Source organism: Syngnathoides biaculeatus, chromosome 4 (genome assembly GCF_019802595.1).
Source record: "Syngnathoides biaculeatus isolate LvHL_M chromosome 4, ASM1980259v1, whole genome shotgun sequence".
In the NCBI taxonomy this organism is placed as follows: domain Eukaryota; kingdom Metazoa; phylum Chordata; class Actinopteri; order Syngnathiformes; family Syngnathidae; genus Syngnathoides; species Syngnathoides biaculeatus.
In genome coordinates this window covers 9714758-9739487 of record NC_084643.1, presented here as the reverse complement: position 1 = coordinate 9739487, position 24730 = coordinate 9714758, and the positions used below count along the sequence as shown (strand labels likewise).

The window sequence follows — 24730 nt, the reverse complement described above, 5'->3', positions numbered from 1 at the left end:
CGTCGCTACCCTGCGTCATCGGCACGCGTACCGACGCCAAAGTTGCCACGGCAACCCAGGTAGATTAGTCAGAAGGCTGACATGGTGACGAAACTAATACAATCCAATCTGATTGTTTACAAATAACAGTAGAGCTTCAGGATGAACAAGGTGATCATTCACTTCCATCTAGGAAAGCCTTCAGTGCTGTTCTTTGCTCTTTCAGTGACAACATGTGTTACAGTGTGATACCAAGAACATCAACAGTAACCTCTTTGTAATTGGCCATTCGTTACAAGGTAGCAGCAGCAGCAGCTGCTTTGCATGGTGGTAAAGATGGCGGTGAGGCGTCGGTACATTTTCCCAGTCCTCACACCACCTTTGTTACTTGAAATTCAAACTATATTTCCCCTGATGTGCAAGTAGGAAACATTACAATGCCAAAGAAAAGCGACTGGTATGTTTCAGACATATTTGCCATTGAAGGGGAATCACAGGGACCATCCAGAAGTTACACACTGGCTTTATTCAGAGACGAGATCATAAATAGCCACAAGTATATCTGGAGTTGATGAGTCACTGGAATTTCGCACGTACCTGCGTCGTGCTATTTAGAGCTCCATAGGAACATTGATGCACAAATGCTTTCATTCCACGGGTAACATCCCAGAACTGAAGCACAAGAAAAACATTTGTACTGAGTCAATATCACAGTCAATTGGCTTTAATGCTTTTTTTTAATGTTTTCCCAAATCAGCATTGGCGACTGTGCATGATTCACTCCATTACTGGCAATACCGCTGCAAGCACAGTAAAGATTCCACAGCTGTCCCCTAAAAAGAAAAGCCCATATACGCGTATAGGACTTGAGCCAAATGTTTGCGACTTGTGCAATACTGACTAGTGTACATCATAAATATTACATTAAAGACTTTGATCCATCATTCAGGAGGTAGGACCTTCATATTCATGTAGACATTATAAATGACTACCTGGAAGCAGTGTGGTCATATAAGCATGAGTACACGGTCACATGGTTTCTCACCATTCTCTGTGTTTGGATAATTGGTGCTCTGGATTTCGTGTAATTGCAAATACTACCCGGAAGCTCATAACCCTGCAAAATAAAAAAAAGCATATGCTGTTTTTATGTTGGCCTTGCTTGTGTCAAGAGCGACCAGAAGGGCAGCGCCAGCATGCCGGTCTTGTTGGTGTTACCTACTAGATCAGCAGCTAAAACACAACAAAAACTTTTTTTTTTTTTTTAGCTGGAGCTACCATGAAAGGCATTGCCAGGCCCACTGGGAGCAATCGAAGGTTAAGTGTCTTGCGCGTAGACAGTTCGACAGCAGACGATCAGAACCGGTGACACTAGACACTGGATGACCCTTTCCACCAACTCAACCACTGGAGTACACCTGCTGGTGACACCAGTGTGAAGTTCTGATAGAGCGCAAAAGAGCAAAAGCGTGCTAATTTTGTTGGGTGGCTGTGGCCCCGTCCTCGAGCGAATCATCCAGTGACCAAAAACTTGGCAGTTTGAATTCCAGTTCTGACTGTCTGCCATTTTTTTATTGCTGGTCTTGCTGCCATCATCAACATGCTGCCGTTGCCCCACTATTAGCTGGTGACACAAGCAAGTCCGATACAAAAACAGCATGTAGCGGGTTATACTGGTGAGCGCCTAGCTTTATTTTATTTCCTTTTGAAGCAACGTGCAATTAATTATTGTTGCAATGCGCAAAGACCCTAAACTGGTCCATACAGTAATAAAAAACTGCCTATTTACTGGTTAGTTTGTTAGTTAGTTAGCTAGCTAGCTATAGCAATATGGTCCCAACACTTTATTCAGCCAGGTCAGCATAACCTTTGGCCTTGGCTGAGGTCTATGATCGACTAAAGACCATTCCAGTTGGATGTTTTGAAAGATTATTACATCATGATCATGCTGGAAAGCAGTCAAATAAACTCTGGAGAACAAACGTCTTACACAAAACAAATGACTCACGGTGACGCAAAAGTGTTTCCAAGTGGTCCACTTTTACTAAAAGAGGTTTTAGAGCGTAAAAGGAAGGGGAGTGGGGAGGAATGAAATGAAAACACCTATCTGTAGAATGCTGATGCAGGTGTTGATCAGCAGGGGATTTTTCAACACGTTGCAGCCACAAGGGTCGGCAGCGATAGTTATGAATATTATACGAGGTCAGTGACTACACCTACATGCGGGGCAATAACCTGACCAACATAAGTGTCTGATGTTACAGATCCTACCTCAGCTATGAAAACATACTTCCTTTATCCCACTATATTCGTTTCAGGCAGAACTTTATGGGGTTTTTTTGTAGGGAAAACAACTAAAATTATGGGATATTTTTTGGGCTGGCAGCCAGTTCAGAGCGTACACCACCTCCTGCCTGAAGATAGCTAGAATTGGCTCCAGCACTCTCGTGACCCCTGTGAGGATAAGCGGCCCAAATAATGGATGGGTAACATTTGTATGTATACTGCTGTCACTATTGAATCTTTTTGACTTGATTCCCCCCCACCATTGTTTTTTTTTTGTTGTTGTTGTTCTTTTAAAGTACTAACATAGACATAACATAGATTGACTCCGATCCTTAAACTGTATATGCTGATACTGAGTGTATTGTATAAATTTAGTGTGGAGATTTTGAGACAACAAAATGCGAAATCCTAACTAGTTAGCAATGCGCCATTACCATACCAGGTCAAAAAACACTATTACTCAGCTCACTTATAGGTCGCATGTTTTTGTACATCATACTTCTAACAGTGTCTTGAAAAAAAAAAAAAAAAAAACTCTTACAGCCGCTCCTTTGTCATTTTGGGCACAATTTATCATTGGCCAAACACTGCATCCATCTGCAGCTAACGCCTATGTGAAACATGGGTTCCAATGGCGCAAAAGTGGTTTCAAAGCTTTATCTGAGGGGACAGACAATTACTTGACGTCAACCAAGCCGAGTTATTAGCTTTTCTATCCCTGCCCTACTTACGTCGCTGTACAAATCTTTTACGTGCAAAACCCCGAAAATAACAAACGTAATAAGTGAAAACAGATGGAGTTCTCGTATTGGGTCATAGAACATTGTGCTAGCAGACAAAATAAGCAATTCACACCCCAAGACAAAGGCAAACTACACAAATGCACTCATAAACTTTACTGTCCCCTTGTCAGCCCTGTTGCCGCACGAGTTCATATGAGGATGCTGCAACAATGTAAGCAGTGTTGCCCGGTCCAGACGGCATGTGACAGTTCACGTTTCCTGCGAGTGGCTCCTTATAGGAGCGCGTGCTCAGACAAGACAGATGCCCAGCGGGTGCGCTCCCAAACAAACAGCATATGTCTCCAGTGCTGCCATCACGTTACACAATGCTGGATCACCTCAAACAACGCAGCGTGAGCTTACAGCGGAAGCACATGTACTCTGTCTGCTACTGCTGCCATTTTATGAGCTTTTAATCCAATTGCACATGCCTGTAAACGGAGGTGACCATCTTAACGTGAGTGGTTGGTTAAACGCCAGGTGTCATCCCTATAAACATTCTAAAATAGATATCGTAATGAAAAATACATATAACATTATTCACTCCAATGTCTATACGAAAAATATAGATGTGAGCGGAGAGCGCGTCATCCATGCGCAAAGTGGCAGAAGTGTCATTCTACGACATCCAAGTGGTCGCCATAATGGCCGCATCCTCTGTCCGTGACGTCACCCCGACATTCGCCAATGAAAACACGCGTTGCACCCTAACTATGGGAGACGAACGCACCCTTTCTAACGCGGAAGCTCTTTTCGTAAAGGAGAACACCACACAATCGAGTGAAGTTACCGACGCCGTCCGACGCGCACAACGACACATTTTGTGCGCGGATCTTTTGTTACGTTATGAGAGAAGGATTACGTGGTCCTAATTTTTTTTTCAGTAGCTGTATACACACCTACCTGTCATTTGGAACCCACGAAGCTCCCGCCCTTTGCACCCGTGCAATCCATTTTTCACAACGAACCGGGTCTCTTGCAAACTTATGAAGGGTAAATCCATCCTCCTGAGTGTTCAAGCAATGTCCAAGAATGCAACGAGCCGGCATTTTGGCTAACACGAAGGAACAACGAACTACCTGACCAGGGTAAAACTAATGGAAACTTGAGGACGGGTCTGTCCTTTACGTCACTTCCTGCTTCTTCTCGAAAACAAATCCCTTGAGAGGATTTTCATGGCAGGAGTAACAAAAAGCTGCATACGTCAAAAACGTGTTTTGTGGTGAAAAAAATGCATGGGTCCATGTCCGCTGCCGTTTTTTCATTAATAACATACTAAAAATCATGCATTTCATGACAGTGGCACTTTAAGTGAAAGACACCAGGTTTTGTTGTATGCAAAGCCCTCCATCCAATTCTGTTCATGTATGTACGGAACAAAAGATTTGGAACTTACTCGTCATACATGTTAATTCTGTCCCTTCGTTTGGCTTTTTCTTCACTTTTTGGCAACAATTTTTAAAAATGATCACCTATAGCACTCATCAAAACTCAAATTTGGCCTTGCATCGCAAAGCAAAATATTAATGAAGGAACCAAGTAACAGCTTTTAACTTGGAAAAGTTGTAAGTTGAGGAACCTGTCCGTCTAGCTACCACAGAATACGGAAGTCAAATATTAAATTTAAAATTGTCAGTAAAATGATGGAATACTTTTAACTCAGAGCTTTGTTTTTTGTAGTCCATGATGAACCTGCCTGTGGAAATCTAGTTTTCAAAAGACTGTGCACATGCAGACTAAATTCTCACTTTAAAGGTCAAGTGTCATACCTATAAACACTCTAAAATAGATATTGTAATGAAAAATACAGAACATTATTCACTCCAATGTCTATACGAAAAAATAAATCATCCATGCGCAAAGTTGCAGAAGTCTCATTCGACATCCAAGTGGCATCCTCTGTTCATGACATCAATGAAAACACACTGTGCCACCGACTATGGGACACGGAATCTCTTTTCAAAGTAGAGAACATCTCACAATCGAGTGAAGGGCAATATGACCCTATCATTTCGAGCCATATTTAGATGATATGCGGATCAATTCTAACTAACAACAGACTTCCAGACAGTATGTATGAGCCAGCCCGGCTGAAGCCGTGCCCCTTATCTGAAGCCGTACTCGGCGCCGACGGGTACATCGACACATTTAGCACCCCTGACTTACGTACGACGATCTTTTGTTACATTCTAAGAGGATTATGTCGTCCCCCCCCCCCCCCCCAAAAAAAAAAACGTTATGAGAGACGGATTACGTGGTCCTAATTTTTTTTAGTTGCTGTATACACACCTACCTGTCATTTGGAACCCACAAAGCTCTCGTCCTTTGCATCCGTGCAATCCATTTTTCACGACGAACTGGGCCTTTTTGTCAGCGTTCGAACAATATCCAGCAATACAACAAGCCGGCATTTTGGCTAACACGAAGGAACAACGAGCTACCTTCCAGGAGTTAAAACTAGTAAAGACATACGAGACCGCTTGAGTGGGCATCTGCTACTAACGTCACTTCCTGCTTCTTCTTCTTGAATATTCATGGAAGGAGTGACAAAATGAGCCATATACGTCAAAATCATGTGCGGTGGAAAAAAACGGATGGGTCCATTCCGGCTGCCTTTTTTTTTTCCATTAATAAAATACTAAAAATCATGCAGTTCACGACAGTGGCACTTTAAATGAAACAATTTTAATCAGTGTAGTTGTGGTTGAACATTAGAAGAGAACGCAAATGCTAAGCCTTTCTAATGTGTTTGGCTAGAAGTTATGGGGATGATCGTGAGTTGAATTCATTTTTGTAACATTATATGGATAATCAAAAGAAAATCTGCTTGTAAGAGCTCAATGAGGAGCTTTGTCATCAGTAACATTCTGATCCGGGTCAAATAAGGCAAAACACCCAACCTACATGCATTTCTTGCTCAACTCGGCATTCATTACCAGACGAGGCAGTTTAAAATTAACGTCTGGATCTATTCACTTGAACTCATGACTCGACTGTGGCTGTTAAAAATGTGTATGTCCTTATTAGAGAATCTAACCCCAACGGGCATTTGTCTGCAGGAGCTTTTACACGAGTATCCTTTATGTGTTCAAATGAACTTAATTGAATTAAATCATCTGATCTTGGTCAACTGCGACTCTCATATGGAGACATTGATTTTTTTTTTTTTTACCCTCAACAATTCTGTAGCAAGCTCCTCTGGATACTGCGATTCAGCCATGTGCACACGAGCGCAACAACATGAGTGATAACATCACCAGCTAAAAGCATGAAATGAGATGTTATTGATTGGCTCCCACCACTCTTGAAAATCATTATGGTGACTAATTAAAGGCAAACAAATGAGACAGTTGATTTAACAGACATGTCTGCATATTTGCTACCTTGTTTTTGTTTAGACATCTGACAGCGCCGCACGAAAGAGGATAAATGTGCTTGAGTCATGCTTTTTTTTTTTTTTTTTTAACGTGCACTCTGCTATTTGCTAGTATGTTGTCGCCTGCTATGTTTTCCAGATACCTGTATCCAAGTTGTCAATTTTTGTTTATTTGTGCGCGTGACTTTGCTCATCACGGACTAGTCCACGCAGCAAATTTTTGTTTATTTGTTCTTTGGCATTCGTAAAACCACCTATTCGAATCTTTGGAAATTCTTATTCACGAAAAAAACTCACCTGTAGAGCTTGTGCACCTACGTCATAAAATCACGTGACATCGCCATATTGTCAGTCAAACAAAGCATTGTTGCAAGTGAATTCCATTGAGACGAAACGAAAATACGTCTTATAGTACGACATCCAGAGTTTTGTCTGATACCATTAAACATTTAGAAGGTGATTATAAACGAAGGTACATGGAAAAATTAGAGACACTTGGCATAGAGGACCCATATTTAATCCCAAAGTCGAGGTTTTCCCCGATAAGAAAGTGGACTTAATTCACTTCTGCTTGTCTTGGACAACTGGATCTACACATGGATCTGGTGAGTAAGTCGTCGAGACTTACACAGAAGAGTTTGAAAGCGTATAAAAGTCTGGACGCATACAAGTACTTTGTTGCTATTATCAATCAAGAATAAATCCCACATAGTGATGGAGCCACTCAGATTTTTTCAATACAGATACCAATATTTAAATAAATGACCCCTGGTTTTACACTAACTCACATTATTTAACTATGATTGGGGAAAAAAAGACAGGGAGACGGCTCCTCGGTACACGGAAGCGTTTTGCGGCCACACGTTAAGCTTCGGTAAACCTCTCCATGACAGACTTTTTTTTTTTTTTTAAATATGTATTGTTTTCAAATGAGTCAATTTGGCATATATACTTATTGGTAATTTGACATTAAGAATAATACCTACCTGAAATGAAGTGACACAGGCGTGTGGATTTGGTCGGGCACCATCCATCCCGTTTAAGTGCTGAAATCCATCGATCTTTTCTGCTCTTTTCAGCTGGTATGCTATCGAGTGATCTCTTTGAATATCTGTCTCATCTGTTGTGACAACCATCAGCACATCTCTCGGGCATTCTAAATATTCTCTGCCAGTTCAATATCTCCCACAATGTCGAGCAGCTCTGTTTGACTGGCAATATGGGAAAATACTGTCTTCACGGTTTGTATAACATTGTTTCTACTGTCATGTCTCTTTAATTGAGACAATAAAAGTTGATATTGTTCGTAACTACTACAATTAAACTTGTAACTACTTGTCGGGTACACCAAACGACTGGCCATCCTGCCTTCCGTGTATGTGGAAGTTCCACCTACAAGCACTAAGTTAATCACAAATTTTTGAATGCAGCCACGTTGTATTTTGGATGGATTTTGAACTTCGCGTTTTTCTTCACAATAGTTTTGACACACTTGGACTAAACACAGCATCAAAACCAGATATAATACACAACACAAAGAAAAATGTCTTTTTTTAAAAACATAAGAAAGATGAAAGCATATCTAGTACATAAAGTAAACTGGGGTTGAAAACTCTTCTCCTTGTCATTGCTGTTGAGTTGAAGAACTTGTGCAACGAGTTATACAAACACACTTGTTTTCCTGATTTCTGATGATAACACCTTTCCTGCCAGGGAAAAACGTTTAAGTTCTGCCTAATTATCTGTAAGAATGTATCCATCTTAGGAGAAGACAGCAACACCGTGTTTCTTTATGATCTATATTTAGGTTTCTTTGGATTTATTCGTGTGTGTTTGCGTGAGAACAACTGAACATGAACTGATCAGGGGCAGAGAAGGACATTGTGTATAAACCCGTCAACTGATTTAGACCAGAGAGAGAGTGAAGGACCCCTCTAAGAAAGTCAAAAATTGAACTGGAAATGAAAGGTGCAACATGACATCATTGTGTTATGATAGCGTCTGTAATCTTCGAAAACAACGGGTCGTGCCAGTTCACGCTCCGGAGTATCTGAGATGTCCTTAAGCGAACCCTTGCAACCTACAAATCTACATTTGGGAATCAGCCACTATCTCCTGGAAAGACAAGAGCCTATTCTCCACACGTCTTAGAGCCTCCTTGTTCGACAGGAGACCATTCACACTCCTTCTGTCTAGAGCAAGACATGAGATTATGCTGTTTATTCTATACGCTCTACATTCCTGCTGTTAGATGTAATAAGCAGGTATATCCGATGAGGCAATTATTTCATGCATAACTGCAAGAAATCCCTCACCCGTACAAACAATACTGCGTCAGCCTGTATTTATTGATGTCTTTTGTCGAGTTGGATCCATTGCGGGAAATGTCTGACCATCAACTTAATAAGCAATTAGCTGACACTCTTATTTACAACACCGCTGTGGACAAAAACAACACTATTAAAGGAGGTGAGAATGACCCGAAACAATAAACTGAAACTGCCCATAAAGTTGAGTGAAGGTACAGCAGTCACTTTAATCCAGTCTCTTGCGACATTTATTGCGGCAAGGCTAAAGCGGACAAAAATGTCATAAAAAGTGGCTCCATACGTCTATTGTGTACCTCTTTTCATATGATGGACAAACATTTGATTGTTCTGCTTTTCACTCAACAGCACTGGCCTAAATAGCTAGCTGTATTATTTGTAAGCGAAGAATAATTTTCATACGAATTTGGCGGAATTGGAAAATTTGGTGTGCCACACCTGACTGAACTCTGAAGGCACACGAATATGCAGTGGCACAGTAGTTGGGAACCACTGCTTAAATCATTGTTCCAACTTTTAAAACACAAAAAAAGTCATCAATTACAGCCACATTGGAACCGCACCCTCCCCCCCCCCCAAAAAAAAAAAAAAACAAAAGTCATCAAGCCACAACGGAAACTCAAAATTGTTTTGAAAGGCCAAACTAACAAAAGTATTTCGGTGACACTGTGCCTCAAAAGTCGCACAAAGGTTTCTCAACATATTGCACAAACAACATATGGCAGCTATACTTATATTCCAAAAAAAGGGGTTAAAAAGAATGTGTGACGAGATAGTCAAGCAGAAATTATGGGAAGGAAAAGAGTCGGCACTTGATGTTAGCTATTAGCCATAGCCTTTGAAATAGCTCGTTGCTACATTTACATTCCAGGTGTTGATTTCACATCAATCATTAAATTAATTGACATTTTTTGGTTAAGAAGAAAAATTGGGCACATCCATGGGACAACTTTCATTACTTTTCATTGGTTCATTCATTAATGAGTGAAGTGTTTAAAGGTTGTTTAATCACTATAACGACGGTTGACTCGTAAGGTCAGGAAGCGTGTCACAATTTTAAAAGATTGCCTGTTGAGTCCAAAAAGAGGTGACACGATGGCAACAGTTGATTTCTAAAGGTGAAGTGAGAACAAATTGTTGCCGCTAAATACAAAGTTAATTTTGTGGTGCTTTTAAAACAGCCAGTAATTAACTACATGCCGCCGTGAGTTCACAGAGGTTAAATAATGCTCCTTCTGTTCCTGACAGTCAAACCGTCCTGAACAGAGTCCTGCGGGCAGTCGAAGGGGTTAACAATCTCTACTTTTTGCTCCAGATCTATCACCGACTGTACAAAAAAAACACCAGAAACCAGATCCCTTGTCAGGCAGCTGTCGCGTGCAGCTGGTAACTGGAGACCACCCCCCCCCACCGTCCCCGAGCCCCCTGACAAGCCTTTTAATTCCACACATGTTGCGCTACCTGTCCTGTGCAGAGAGAACGATTTTATGCTCTTGCGGGCAGCTGCCGCGGTTAGGGGGTCCTAAGTATTCTTACATGGGATCCTTCCATCCGTGCGTGCACACTTCCCTCAGCCCCTTTTTGGGTAATTGCTCACAAGTGTTCGGATTAATCGGTAGAGAGGGAATTCGTAAATCTGTCGCCTGGAGTGTGTCTGTGTTTTTGAAACCTAACCACTGCCTGCTGCTGTACAGTATGTCCTCTAAAGACGCTGCAAAAGGGGACTTAAAGGAGCTGCGGGCAAGGAGAGAGGACGTCATTTCCAGTGATTATTTGTACATGATGCACTACATTTCTGAAAGTTTTACACGGGCTCGCGTTAATTAGTGAAAGGAGCTCAATTTTGGCTGCTCTTTTACAATGCAGGCAGGAGGGGCGTTGCTGCGCTTCTGAGTCACAGCCCTGGTGAACACTTTGTCTGCTCGTGGGAACTCTTAATTGTGTAACTAGCGATTTTCATCCCAGAGTTGCTGAAAGGCTGCACAGTTGCATCGCCTTTGACTGCTTTGTTAGGTGTATCCGTAAACAGTGCAAGTATGGGGAAAACAATGATTTGCCACTGGAGGGGGAGGCACGGTGTTCTACTTGGAAAACCAGGCACACGGTGTGCTTCTAAGAAAGTAACTGGATCACCATGGGCTCTCCAGAGCAGAACAACTCGACAGGCAATATTTCCTTAGCCTCATTCCTGGGATGATTTCATCTCTGCATCTCATGATCAACAGTGCAATACTTAGAAGTTTTTATCAAATGACACACACAAGCAGTCGCCGTAATCAGGGATTGTATCATTGCATCACCGAGACTGCATTAAATGTGAATGACACTGTTCAGATCTAATATCGTTAGAATCTTTTGTGATATACTTTTAGTGGAAAAGGGGGCATTTTGGGGCAGAGGTTTTGTTAACAGACTTGCCTGGAACTTTTTTTTCCCCCCACAAGGGAAAATCAAACTTAAATTTGTGGATAGGAATCGGGGTCTGACCACGAATAGCGAAAATCTATGAATAACTGCAGCCATTATAACTGCGTAAGACTTATTTTTTTTAACCCCAAAATTACTGAATAAGCAGGGAAGCACCGGAGTGTTTTCCATGAAAATGGTGTTTTCCACGAAAAAGAAATATTGAAGGCGTAATTCTGCGGGTGTCGTACCGCGAGTATGCGAATGGCCACAGCACTGTATTGCTTCGCACCCCATAAATATGGAATCAAATGAAAAACACGTGCAAGAATAGATTCAAAGTTAGAGATGCAGAAACAGTGCTGCACCTCTAGAGTTGAGGAAGGGGAGGTGGTCTCTTCCGTAAGAGGACCTTAACCGTCGCCAGGAAGGAGACCTGGCATTTCTCCACCAAATGGTAGCCATTTTTAGTTGCTGAATTAGGAGGAAAAAATAGCATTTTTTTTAAATGAATGAAATAGTATTTGCTATTATTAATCCGGCATCTTGGTGAGAAAGTCTTAAGCACTGCTTCCTCAGATTTTTGAAGTTCTGAGTTTGAATCTTGGCCTGACTGTGTACAGCGTTCATCTTCTCTCCACGCTTGCATTCCAGTTTCATTGTAGACTAAATTGTCCATGGGTGTGAATGCTCGTTTGTCTGTACATGTCCTGCGATGGCCTGACAACCAATCCAGGTTATACCCCGCCTCTTGCCCGAAGTCTGGTGCGTCAACACTCCAGCTCACCTCATTTAGGACTATCGCGAGAAAATGGATGGATGGAATAACTTTGATTTTTGCTTCAGCAACACACATCACCAAAGAGAGAAGTGGGTTTTTTCTTTTTGTTCTGAAGACCGGATGCGCATGATATTGTTAATAATGATCATTTATGAGAAGCCAAGAGGGATGCTGGACACAGGGCACTTGTATCCTCACCTCACCTGCGCTCGAGTCATGCAGTGCTGCTGTACTTGTATTCAATGATCTGACTGCAAGATGAAAACAGGACGAAGGTACATTTTGCTGTGTTGACACCTGGCTCATAGCAGAAGATGTAATTAAGAGGTTTTGCCTTAGCCACAGCAGTAAAGGTCCCACTTCAGTAAGAATTTTGATGTTATTACGTTTTGTCACAGCTGACAAAATATCCTGAACATCATGTATCACTGTTGAAGTAAGCCTCTGATGTGTCGAACTGCCAACGTTCCCAGAAAAATTAGATGCTGACTTCTGTACTATGCTGGTCTTGCCACCCGACATCTTTAAAGCGAAGACTGCCAAGTTCATCACATTGGGAGAGGTATGGAAGGCTCTGGTTGGGGTTTCCGGTTTCAGATATTGTACACAAAGCTGCATTTGTTGACTTGTGTGGGAACCTTCATGGTCAGTCCATCCCAGGGGTGCTCAATGTGTCGATCGCGATTGACCAGGCGTGCCAGGAAAAAAAAAAAAAAAAAAAACACACAGCCTGTCATCCACCTCATTGCTCGATTCATGTGTCGCAGATATGTCGATTGCACGCACATAAAGGTGCGATCTATCAAGCTGGCCTCCTATTTACGGTCTCTCTTCAGCTTTCTCCATGCCAGTCACGGCGTCCCCCCCCAAAAGTACATTGTGAGAGGTTGGCTGCTTGAAAAGTCGATCTTGGGGTAAAAAAGTCTGGGCACCTCTGGCCTATCTATTTCTTATTTATTAATTAGTTTTACTTAAACTCGCTTTTTGTGAAGCAAAACATTTCGCATGTCACAGTTGCCTGTTTAAAGTGTTCATTTGGTGATAATTCGTTTGTCAAAAGGTAACACCTCGTGTATAAAAAGTCAAAATGTTTGCAAAATTAATAAAGTGTATTTTTTTTCAATATACTGTACTGTATTTTCTTCTAGTTCATATCAGACCTCAGGAACACAGCTTTGTCATTATCATTGAGGCTCCAATGGCTTGTCACTGGGGCAGGATTCTCCAGGGTACACCCATTGTACCCTTAACTAGGGTACATATTGCGACCCTGACAATTTGTACCCTTTGGAGGCAGATACGTACCATAAGAGTACAAATTGGAAGGCCCCCAATAAATACCCTGGTTAAGGGGTATAGTAGGTGTACCCTTGACAGTAAGGCCTAGTGACAACCCATTGGACCCTCAAAGGTACAATTTAGCACATTTATCCTGACAGTGTCCAGTATGTATGAATAAAAATAATAATAATGCTGTCTCTGAGCTAAGTTTCCAAAGAAGGAACTTAACTTTCAACATAATTAAAGCTGATATGTCACACCACATCAGGAGATTCTATGCAAACGTGCCACTGGCTGTGAAGAACAGAGGATCTGCTTCCAAACAAAAGTCTCATCTGTCAGACCACATAAAATGTTTTGGTAGACTTTTCGTTCTTCAAGTGAATTTGAATCCATCCAACAATGGCACCAGAGCAAGAACAAGACGAAAAATAATGCGCAACAGCAAAAAAAAACAAATACTGCGGTGCCTTGAGATACCAGTGGCCCGACTTGCAATTATTTCGAGGCTTCAAGCTATTTATAGCCACTCACAGTTTACTGTCAAACCAAACATAAAACTCGTGAGAATTGCATGTAGCGTATTTAAAGTGCTCATATAACTCGGCCTTAAAGTCCACTAAATTCATTCTCACACATAATGGGGAAAAAGTCACAGATGGGCTCGCAAATACCATCTACGTGGGTGCGTTGTAAATGCTTTAAGTAAAGAATATTTCAACGCAAATTATGCACATGTACACAGACATAAAAATACTAACATGGAAATAACCCTAATGCAGATTTGTCTCGAGTAACATGCGGGTGTCCAACTAATGACCATCTAGTCATTCTACTAGTTTGCTGATTTCGCTACTAGTGAGGACAAAAAAAAAAAAAAAAAAAACGTAGTAGTAGATGGACCTCAGGGTGATAATGAATAAATGGTTAAGGAGCTTGCAAAATATTTTAAGAAACAGCATGGAAGGGTGGGAGGCTGATAGAACTATATTCCTTATCCGCTGCAAGGCTAATGTTACTGCAGCGTACTACATTACTTACGGGACTCGTGAACAGAGGAGTTGAAAATGTTGACATCTTTTACTCAAGTCAATGTACAGATATTAAGGCTTAGGAAGACTTCTGTAGAAGTTGAAGTATCAACTTTGACCTGTTTACTCAAGTAAAACTAACAGTTTCCAAACTACTTAAACCGTAAAGATAAAAGTAATGCAAAGGGAAATACAAGAATATTGAGGACAGCATGTTCAAAATGAGTTGTTCTGGCATCCAACCATTTCAAAAACTTCTTGGCTTGGCTGGCCTTTCTGGCTAGCAAATTCCTGGCTGCTGGCGCTCGGCTGGGACGTCTGGTTAGAGTTTTTCCACTTTCACGGTTAGGCTATGCCTCTGCTCGCTCTGTCCTGGTGTGACGATTTTGTTTTTTTTTTTTTTTGCAATGTGCAAGTGCAATGGATTGCTTACAAACCAAGAAGTTGTCAAAATGGTATACGCTTATACTTCTCATTCAACCACATTCAAAATTGCTACCTGGAGGCAGTTTGCATGGATAGTATATATTTTTTGTATGTGTTTCTGAACTATGACAATCTGAAGTCCACACAATCCCAAATTGAACGCCCAAGTAATTTTTAAAAGTGAAAGGACTCAAAAGAACAACTGGTTAATAGCTTCTTCATCTAATGTTTTCACGAGTAAAATATGAAATGCAATTTTCCTTATTAAAACAGATTACATTAAAATGATACCTTCCTTTTGGGAGGGGACGGGGGAAGTGTTGCTCGAATGGATTAATGACATTTCGGTTCAATGAGAAAAGATGATTTGAGATCTGAGCGTTTTGAGTTACAAACTGGAGTGAGAGAGCAGATTCAACTCCTATCTTGAGGTGCCACTGTATTCGCACAAACGCCAGCATGAACCTATTCAAGATTTGGAACTCATCTCATAATACATACAACTTGTAACCAAAAACTAAATAAAGGCATTAGTTCATCTGACAACAGGACTTGGGACCTTGAATACGCTAACATTTGAAAGCCGGTCTCCCAGTGAAAGTTTTTAAAAACCACACCGTTATTTCTTTTTTTATAACGTTAAAGGGACGAAATCCAACACTGTCACTGATCTTCAGATAAGTGTTTAGGCTAAAAAAAAAAAAAAAAAGTAATCGTATACCCACCCTACACGAACAAGGTTTTTTGTTCTGAGAGTCGCTGTCAGTCAATGTTGGGGTCATTACCAACCCAAAAAAAGCACTTTAGACATTCCTTTTCAATATCTTTTGAGTCTGAAAAAACTAATCATTTGAAAATGAGCCTCAGCAATGACATTTATTGAGTACAACCCTAATTATGTAAACATCAAAAGTCTGTAGCGATGGCTTCAGTCTGTGCATGTCTCCATAAAAAAAAAAAAAAAAAAATGAATGCGCTGTATGTTGCAGCGTAAAGTGCAATGTTCATATCACTTACGTGAAAATTCAAGCCTATACATGCGCAGAGGAAACTTATTCTAAGAATGGCTTTGGATCAGAACCAGGAACAGATCCACCGACTACAGGCCGGGCAAGGCATGCAGATTCAGAATTTCCAGTTGTTTTTGTCAGTCTGCGAATATGGATTGCTTTCGCAACGTTGTAGTCTATGTGGAACTTGCAGATATTGGTCTTATCTTGCATTCTAATATGATGAATCCCCTACTAAATAAATGCGTCGCTTGATTACTCTTATCTCTTTGTTGTCTCTTCATTTTCAGAAGATCTTGCAAAGCTCAGATGCCTCAATTAATCTGTATCCAAAGAGGACTCCATGACAAAGTCGCATTGCACACAAAAGCACTGTATTCTGCCGCCAAATCACTGACGGTTATTTTAACTCACTCATCTCTGGAACAAAGTCCACAATGCTCAGGCTCATGATCAAAAGGATCTGATCTTCAGATCTCTTTTGGCCGACTTTTCGGCTTCAAAAGCCTTCAAACGTCTCACAAAGGAAGGGATGGGTGGGGGGAAGCGCCTGCTGAGGGGGCAGCTGCCTGCAAGGTGAAAGCAGCCAGAAAACATGAACGCGTCTAATAATACCTCAGCTGCGTTTTCAGACAGCGTGCCTGCGACCTCGCCGTCTGCCTTTCTCGCTCGCCGTCGTCTGCGCTGGCTCACTGCATTCTGCGAAGGTGACGGCACGTTGAGTCAGCCCGGACTTTCCAGACTCTCCTCCACGCGTCTTTGCTGGAACTCACAAAGGCTTTCCTGGCAAATGCAAAAACACACATGCGTTGCTTTACTCGTTCTCACAGAATTATTGAACATCATATCTTTTTCCTTCTCTTTAAAACAGTATTTTTTTAACCAGTCATTGGTTAGGATTTTTTGTATGTTTGTTAGTTCTACAGTACACTGGCACTCCCTACTTAGGAACAGTATCAACATTTCATTCATTTTAACGGGTTTGGATAAAGCTTTGTTTTTTATGCTCGAGTAAGTCTGAATTTACAGTTGCACACTTGATTTTCGTACCACATTGTGCCAAAACATGCTGGGTAGCACAGAGGTCTTCCGGAAGATGGTAGAGATGCAATATATTCATTACTCCCACAGAGCAAAGACTAGAATATACTGTACGCCTGTGAACATTGTTCTATGTGTTGCTGCTCTATGCGTGCTAAAGTAGCAGTTGTTTGAAGATTTATACAGAAATTGGGTAATATCGATGCTAATTTCCGTTAGCCCGCCCAATGGCGTTTCACCTTATATGTCAAGATTAAGGTAGCTGACTTTCATTAAATGAAATTACATCCCTCGCCGACTATATGCGGGGAACAGGCGCCTATACTATAGATGGCACAAGATCACAGCAAAGCTTTTGTCTAAATGAAGCTCCTAAACTCACTTCAAGATAGTTCCTCGGTACCAAGATTCCATAAGATGCCACCAAATACAACAACAACAAGTAACAAATGAAACGTTAAAAAAAAAGAAAAAAAAAAAAAGTCCTTGACTAGGTGAACTAGCGAACGTAGTACGGCGAATATGCGGTGGATTACGGAACATGGCTCGGTCGAACATGTCCGTGTTGAATAGTACGTTCAATTATCTTTCCTTTCAAGTTCAGCTTTTAGTAACCTCAACTGGGAGTGACAATAGAAGAAACTGAAGTGTAAGGAAAACTGATAAGTTGAAATGTGTTTCAAACCAATGAGTGACGTAAAACTTGTTTTTAGAAATGCTGTTGTTTATCTGTTCTCGATAATCACAGATTTTCACTTATTGCTCTGCAATTTAGAAAGGGTTCACTGTACTCGCCCTCTTTCCTGGAAGCGTTTGCTTGTTGAACTGTATAAGGACAATCAGCCCTGGAATGCTCCCCTGAGTTATGAAACGGAGACAGCCTCATGTCACATGCAAGCGTGAGGCTCGGTTCGCAGCTTTGCAAACTCTTCGCGCCAAGACCGTCTGGACAAGTTGACTGTACTGTTACCGAGGTGCGAGAGTGTGCCGCTGCTTCGCATCTTAGCATGAAGCCCACCTGAGAAATACCAAGAGTTCCTTAGATAGGGAAAAAACAAACAGACCGCCGACCTCAAGTGAGCTGCGAGCGGTCGCTTCTTGAGGTTAGGCAGATGATGTCGAAGGCTGTGAAGCTGTTGCATCTGCTTGTGGTCTGTTTGCAAAGGAACAAAATTGGTGGCAAACTACCGTAACTTTCGATTTTTAAAAAACTGCCCCTCTCTCAGCGACGTGTGAAAGACCCCAAAAAATCCCGAGCTCATACTTGAAACAAAACGAGTCTTACCAGAAGAGTGGAAGCCGTTATGGTTGCAAATTCCTTTTTAGCCAATTTTCATAGTAATATAAATGCAGTACACGGGACCAGTCTGGTCTCAAGCCAACAAGTAAGGCCTTCAGTAAGAATCTGTTTTTGAATTCACCTTATGTCATCATTCCATTACTTCAATCGTTTCCACAGGGTCGCGTAGAATCAAGTGCAATTGGGGTTTTGTTGTGTTTTTTTAGATTTTGCAAACAGAGACTAAAAGCACATGCTAAAACGCAGAGTAAGCGCCTGTCTTACCGATGCAAAATCTACTGGTAGCCCAGAACTTCCCAAATTTTTCCAATCTGTATTCACATGAGAGCAGAGAAGCTTGGAAACCAAAAGGTGGGAAGCTTTACTGTTGGATTTTTAGTTTGCTTTTCTGTAGTTAACTTTTTCGTTCTCTTGGAAAAATCACTTTTACACTTAAACAAATGTTCAATGATGACAGTTTGACATTTAATTCAATTTAAGTTTATTAATCCCTCCGAGGTTGAAGTCTATTTGCAAGACCGAGCGTCAGTGAGATAACATGTCACCGTTGTTTTCCCGGTGGGGATAAAATGTTACTCTGTTTTGATCGTAAAGCATTCATGGAGGACACATCTGGGCCAGCTGCTCACTGTTTGCACTCAAGACACATGCACACACATACACACACACACACACACACACACACACCTGTATTTGCCAGAGCAGTTTTATGATGACACTCATTCTGCCTGGAGTCAATGTTAACTCACCGGTGCGTCAACTTTGCGCGTCTTTATATGCAGGTGGAAGCTGCAGGCTGAGCGCCTGCCAGTTGTGTTAGCCTATAAAACTGATAAAAGGTTTTTCAGCGCAACTTGTTACTGTAAAATCTCACTACTAAATGACGCAAGCAATCATTACCACTCATATTGACACCTATGGACAATTTAGAGCAGAAGTGGGCAAATGGTTAGAAATTTTAGTTTGACTTCAGAAAGAACGAAAGGGTCGGTCACTTGTTGAATGTGGCGCACAGGCCAGATTTTTCCCTGGTCTGATTTACAGCATGAGATGAACCAAACATGCATGTTTTTTGGAATGTGGGAGGAAGCTTGAGTATGCAAAAAAAAAAAAAAAAACAACAACAAAAAACAGGCAAGAATGGGGATAACCGGGAAACTCTGTGCAGGAAGGCCACAGCTGAGATTCAAACCCTGAACCTCACAACTGTGAGGCAGATGTGCAAACCGACATTTCTAACTACCATTGTCCCCATTGTCAATCAAAGAAATGTGGTCAAAAGTCCATCCCTAGATACGGTACATGCACACAACATGACACAAAGGCAATTTGTTTACCGTAATTTCTGGACTATAAGCCACACCTGAATATAAGCCTCACGCAGTACATTTTTAAAGGAAAACCATTTTGCACATACATAAGACACACCTGTCTATAAGCCGCATGTGCCCACGTTGAAGCATGAGATATTTACAAGGAAAGACGGTACACAGAAAGAGTTTTCAAAGTTTAACTAATATACCTTAGCTTTTCTTTCCAAACAGTGCCTGTGACGTGAAAGTAACACAGCAGCAACACGGTTCAGGCTACCTGCTTTTATTACCTCTGAAAGCTTTTTTTTTTCGTCTTTTAACATTGCTCCAATTCTTCCCGCTGCCATTTCCACCGTCTCATCATCGATTCATCTATGCCAAGTTTACGTGCAGCAGCTCTGTTTCCATCATTATCGTCCAACTCATTTGCTTTTAACTTGAAAACTGTGTCAAATGCATTTCTTGCATTTTCCATGAGGAAGGTCTGTTCATGCTAATTTTATTCATGCACAAAGCGCCAAGTTACATTAAACTTGCGTCTTCCTCGTCACATATATTCCACCTGTCTCACTCTTACCTTGTCTGCTGGAGCGCCCCTGCATAAATTATGCATAAATTAGCCGCATCATTGCATAAGCCCTAGGGTTGAAAGCGTGTGACAAAAGCCGCGGCTTATAGTCCGGAAGTTACGGTCCATATTTTTGCACACGAGCCCTACTCGATAGCAAGTGGAAAACTGCGCCTCCACACATATTGTCCTGATAGATTCGATGATAGGAGACAGTCGGTTGAACCATGCAGGTTAAGCGAGACAGAGGGAGAAGATTTGTGAGATGGATGGCAAAAGATAAAATGTCTAATGGAAGAGAAAATTTATACCCCTTATTAGCTTCAATCTCGCACAGTGTTGGTGTAAGTAATGCTTGAGAATATGCTTTTCATGAAGTTGTCTGGTTAAATCAAAGCTATTGTGGTCAGATCGTCTCCATGATAACGATGGTATAGGTGGTGAGCCAGGTTTTGACAAGTAGACGACGTTGTCTAGACAGCGAGGGCAACAGATTGTTATCAGCGTTGCAGCAGCAGGCATTGTTGTGAGTGCAAACAGTCGAAGTGTAGCAGAAAACATGGTCTTTGTCTATGCGCAAGGAAGAATCCATACGCACATTTAAAAAAAAGAAAAAAAACAGAAGCGCATTTGCTCCGGATCGCCATTGTGCACAGCATCTAAAATCCAAAGCTAGTTTATTTTTTATGTAGTAATATTTAGTTTTTTCATGTCTTTTTGTGTACCAAGACACACACTTTAGAATTGAAAAATCTCACAGCACAACCAAGAAACAAAAAAGTCACAATAAGTAGATACATTAATTGCTATATGTATTTACTACCATCAAATAGGAGACCATTATTTTTTTTTCAACACTATGCCTAGCTGGCATAAATAGATAAATAAAATAATAAAATAAATCAAAATAAAATCATAAAAAAATAAAATAAAATAAAAAGATACATTGTTTATTCTAAAGATATATTTTTTAAAAATTACGTACACAAATATATACAGTGAATGAACTGGTCATTTAAATAGACCTCATTGCTCCATTTTGTGATCGGATCGCTGATTGTTCTTTTAAATTCGCTGATCAGTGATCGCACCCCAAAATCCTGATTGTGTAAAGGCTTATGTCCTCAATACTAGATGAGCTGCTTTTCAGCAGAGTGGCGAATGAATGGACATTGCGATCGTCACAATGACTGGAGCGCTCATTCACAGACCGTCACAATCATCTCCGGGCAGCCGCGTGAGCGCAACATTTTCCAAGAAGCGTTCCCAAAAAGAGAGCGTCTTGTCACACAAAAACATTTTTATATATATATATATAATACAAAGAGCTGACAAAGACTCTGTCATCAACTGTCAATCTAATAACTGGGGCATCCCCCGACCCAATTAAATATTGCTCAATGCTCATCACGGGAGACAATGACAACTTGAAAAGAGACGTCACTCTGGATCAGACAGACATGTTGCCTCGGCAACGAGGGTCAGTGGTTTTACAGCCGAGGGGAAAGATGAGGAGAGCGTTATCCAAAGTCACGCGTGTTAAATGTTTGGAAGTTTGGAAGTTTGACTGTAAAAGGACACACTTGCCTTCAGCATCACTGTCAGAGATCTTTCACATCATTTGTCCTCTCACTTCAGATAATCCCTGATTTGTCTAACTGGCTTACCTTGCACGACAAGTCTCCAATTTAATTTGTCAAACTGCTTTAAAGGAAACAGTGAGTCTCATGATAATGGTCATAATTGTGACTGAGAACCTCGCTTCGAAATCGTGTTGTTGTGCTCCTCAGAATGCGGCTGAACTGGAATCACGACCAGTGGACCGTGAATAAAAACAGGACTGTAAAAAACACCTTACGGCACTTTGTCGATACACAATCAAAGGACACGTGAGACAAGAACTGTATTATTGATGAAATGCTTGTATTGGATCTGTAGGGTTTCTCACAATTCTGTTTTTACAAATATGAAAGAATTGGGTGAATCATAAAAGGATGATCTCAAGGACCCATGCTTGAAAAGGAAGTCAAATGATTGTTTTGTTTATATATTTTTTACTCTTTAAACAAAAATGCAAAAAGCAACCATACATCCATTTTTTGAGCCACTTATCCTCACAAGCGGTTGCAGCAATGATGAATATGCAACCAGCTGCACTCTTTGTCACCCAAGTGCTTGGCATTCTTGAACCCTCGCTGACCAGCAACTATTAATAGTACCCGGTACTTCCTTGTTTCATCAATTGGAAAAGCATCAGTAGCGGGGTAGTGCTGGTACAATGCCGTGGAAAAGGGGGGCAAGTGGCGTAAAGTTAGTTTTCCATCCATCCGTTTTCTTGGCCGCTTATCGTCACGAGGGTCGTGGGGTGCTTGAGCCAATCCCAGCTGTCACTGGGCAGGAGGCAGGATACACCCTGAACCGGTTGCCAGCCAATCGCAGGGCACGTGGAGGCACTGCGCTATCCTTTTTCTATACAGTACCCTGGCACAAGACCCGAGCCACCTTTGCCCCTCCACACACAGCGGAGACGGGAACTCCGTGTAAGCCTTCATTACGGTTCTTGGCCTGTTTGGCTCAGATACCCAATAGGCAGGCAGGACAGCTGCTGCTAAGCCACCACGGCTGGCCTCCACTCCGCACCCAACGGAGACCAACAACTCCTCATATCTGTCACTGTCTTCTTCCCGCTGTCTCCTGACCCATCTTTATTATCGTCTTTGTGACTGTTTTAATAAATAACAAATTTGTCCTCATTAAGTTGCAGGAAGCAAACAAGGATCTGCACACACACACAAAAAAAAAAAAAAAAAAACAGAAACTGAGGACAAAGAAGACTTCTTTAGCATTCTGTCGTGCATTAAGTGCATGACCACACACACATAAAAAAAAAACACACACACACATTGCACCCCACCCCTGCCACCCTCTAATCTGCACGGTTCCACCCTAAGGGCTTGAGGCCGGGGCAGCTGCTACTGATGGAGCCACAGAGCCAGCTGTCCCTGCACACTCGAGCCCTCCTCACGCATGCACTCACGCCCCTCTACTCATTCATTTAGGACAATGGAGCCCGGGTTCTGGGCGTGTGCGGGGCTCGTGATTTTGGAGTGTGCCACAGTCAAAGGAAGGCGGCGGGGGGGGGGTGAGTAAAACAGTACGGGGGGGATTGGGGGTAGTGGTCTGAGGTTTGGCAGGGCTTAACAGTCACTAAAGTGGTTTATACGTTCGCTTTTTGTCCCGGCAACAGTTGGCAGCACGTGTGCCGATGACACGCCTCTTTGCTTTATTGTCTGTGCAGGCCAAGGTTTCAGCCCAGTGACCTGGCAGCAACACGCGGCAGGTTTAGAGGAACATAAAGAGAAAAAACAAAAACACACACACACACAAGTCGCTCAAAGATGGATGTGTCTTTTTGCATCATTTGTTGTTATGGTGAAATCCAGTTTTTCCTCACAGTTGTGAGGAACAGTGTTAAAATCTTGGCCCGCCTTTTTAAGTTTGCACGTTCGCCCCCTTGCTTGTGTGGGTTTTCTCCAGAAACTCCGGTTTCCTCCCGCATCCCGAAAACATGCATTGATTGGGAGACTCTAAGTTGCCCAAGGTGTGACATCATCTAAGTGCTGACACTGGCTAGACCATTAGTCTAATGCGATTTTGGTAAATGTGATCAAGGCCCAGGTTGCCATGTACTGAGCCCTGCAGACATGTTTTAGTGGACCCACTCACATTGTCTCTTGCCACAGCATGGCTAAATAGCTGCAATTACTGTACTCATCACCTCAACACCTTGGGGCAATTTAGTGTCCAATTAATGTTGCATGTCTTTGGGATGTGGGAGGAAACCGGCGTGCCCAACAATTCATCCTACTACCACATTTTGAATGGTTTATCTATCTCCGTATGTTTTGCTTCCAGGTTTGTGCCACTACTGGCTTGAGCTCTACTGTTGACCGCGATTGGCTGAGCTGCTTTCACCTTGCGCCGCCTGATTGGTGCAGAGTCAAGACAAACATTACCGTTCGCCAGGCACCGTGTGTTTTTGAAACCGTGCAGCGTGCGCGCGTGTACGGAGGCTGGTGTGAGGTGGGGCAGGTGTGTAGTTAGCAACCAAAGGCGCCATATGGATGATGACATATTCATGCACACCTGACAGCCGCTACACACCTGCTGTGCTTGTGTATGGCTGAGTAAGACCCACATCAAAAGAAAACAAGCCCTCGGGGACCTGCGTGTTTATTTGCATTTGAAGAGGCATGTGCCAACAAAGACGATTGTATTTGAATGAAAGGCGACTCATGTCTGCTCTTCCAAGGATAGAACGATGGACAGAGTTGAAAGGATAGAGTAGTAAGAGTTTGTGGGGCGGCAGCACGTAAATACATCCCTCAAAAAGACTCGTGTACAACTACCCACGGAGGAGGCGCGAGGGAGGGAGTGGAAGAAAGCAAGAAAGTAACCAGGCTGTCATCGCCCCATGCAAACACCTACCAACCGACGCACACGCGCGTACGTACGCAGCCAGAGAGCGACACTCCAACGCCCACAAAGGCAACAACGTGCGTCTTTGTCATTCTTTCTAGATCAGAGTCCGACGTCAATGAGTGTTGCCGCTAGGTTAGGCATACAAAAGTCACCCACTGTGAGGCCGTCAGCGCTCCAGTGACCTCCCACACAAAGCCGTGCGCACAGTGTAAGATACTGTACTCCCAAAGATTATTGAATAACCCTCCAAACAAAGAGCATGGGCTCATTCATGGACACCGACAAAGAATCCTATGTTTTGTTTTTTCATTTCGGAGCGCGTCCAGGCTGCAGTTGCCGGG

General features: G+C 42.2%; 1 long non-coding RNA gene across 5 annotated transcripts in view; it reads right to left on the bottom strand.

Annotated features, from left to right (window-relative positions):
- Positions 1-24730, bottom strand: part of LOC133499430 (uncharacterized) — a 240582-nt gene that overhangs the window by 196783 nt on the left and 19069 nt on the right. For all 5 annotated transcript variants that reach the window (XR_009794654.1, XR_009794652.1, XR_009794653.1 and 2 more), the window contains one exon: positions 16301-16468. This is a non-coding gene — a long non-coding RNA (uncharacterized LOC133499430). The remainder of the gene's footprint in view (positions 1-16300; positions 16469-24730) is intronic.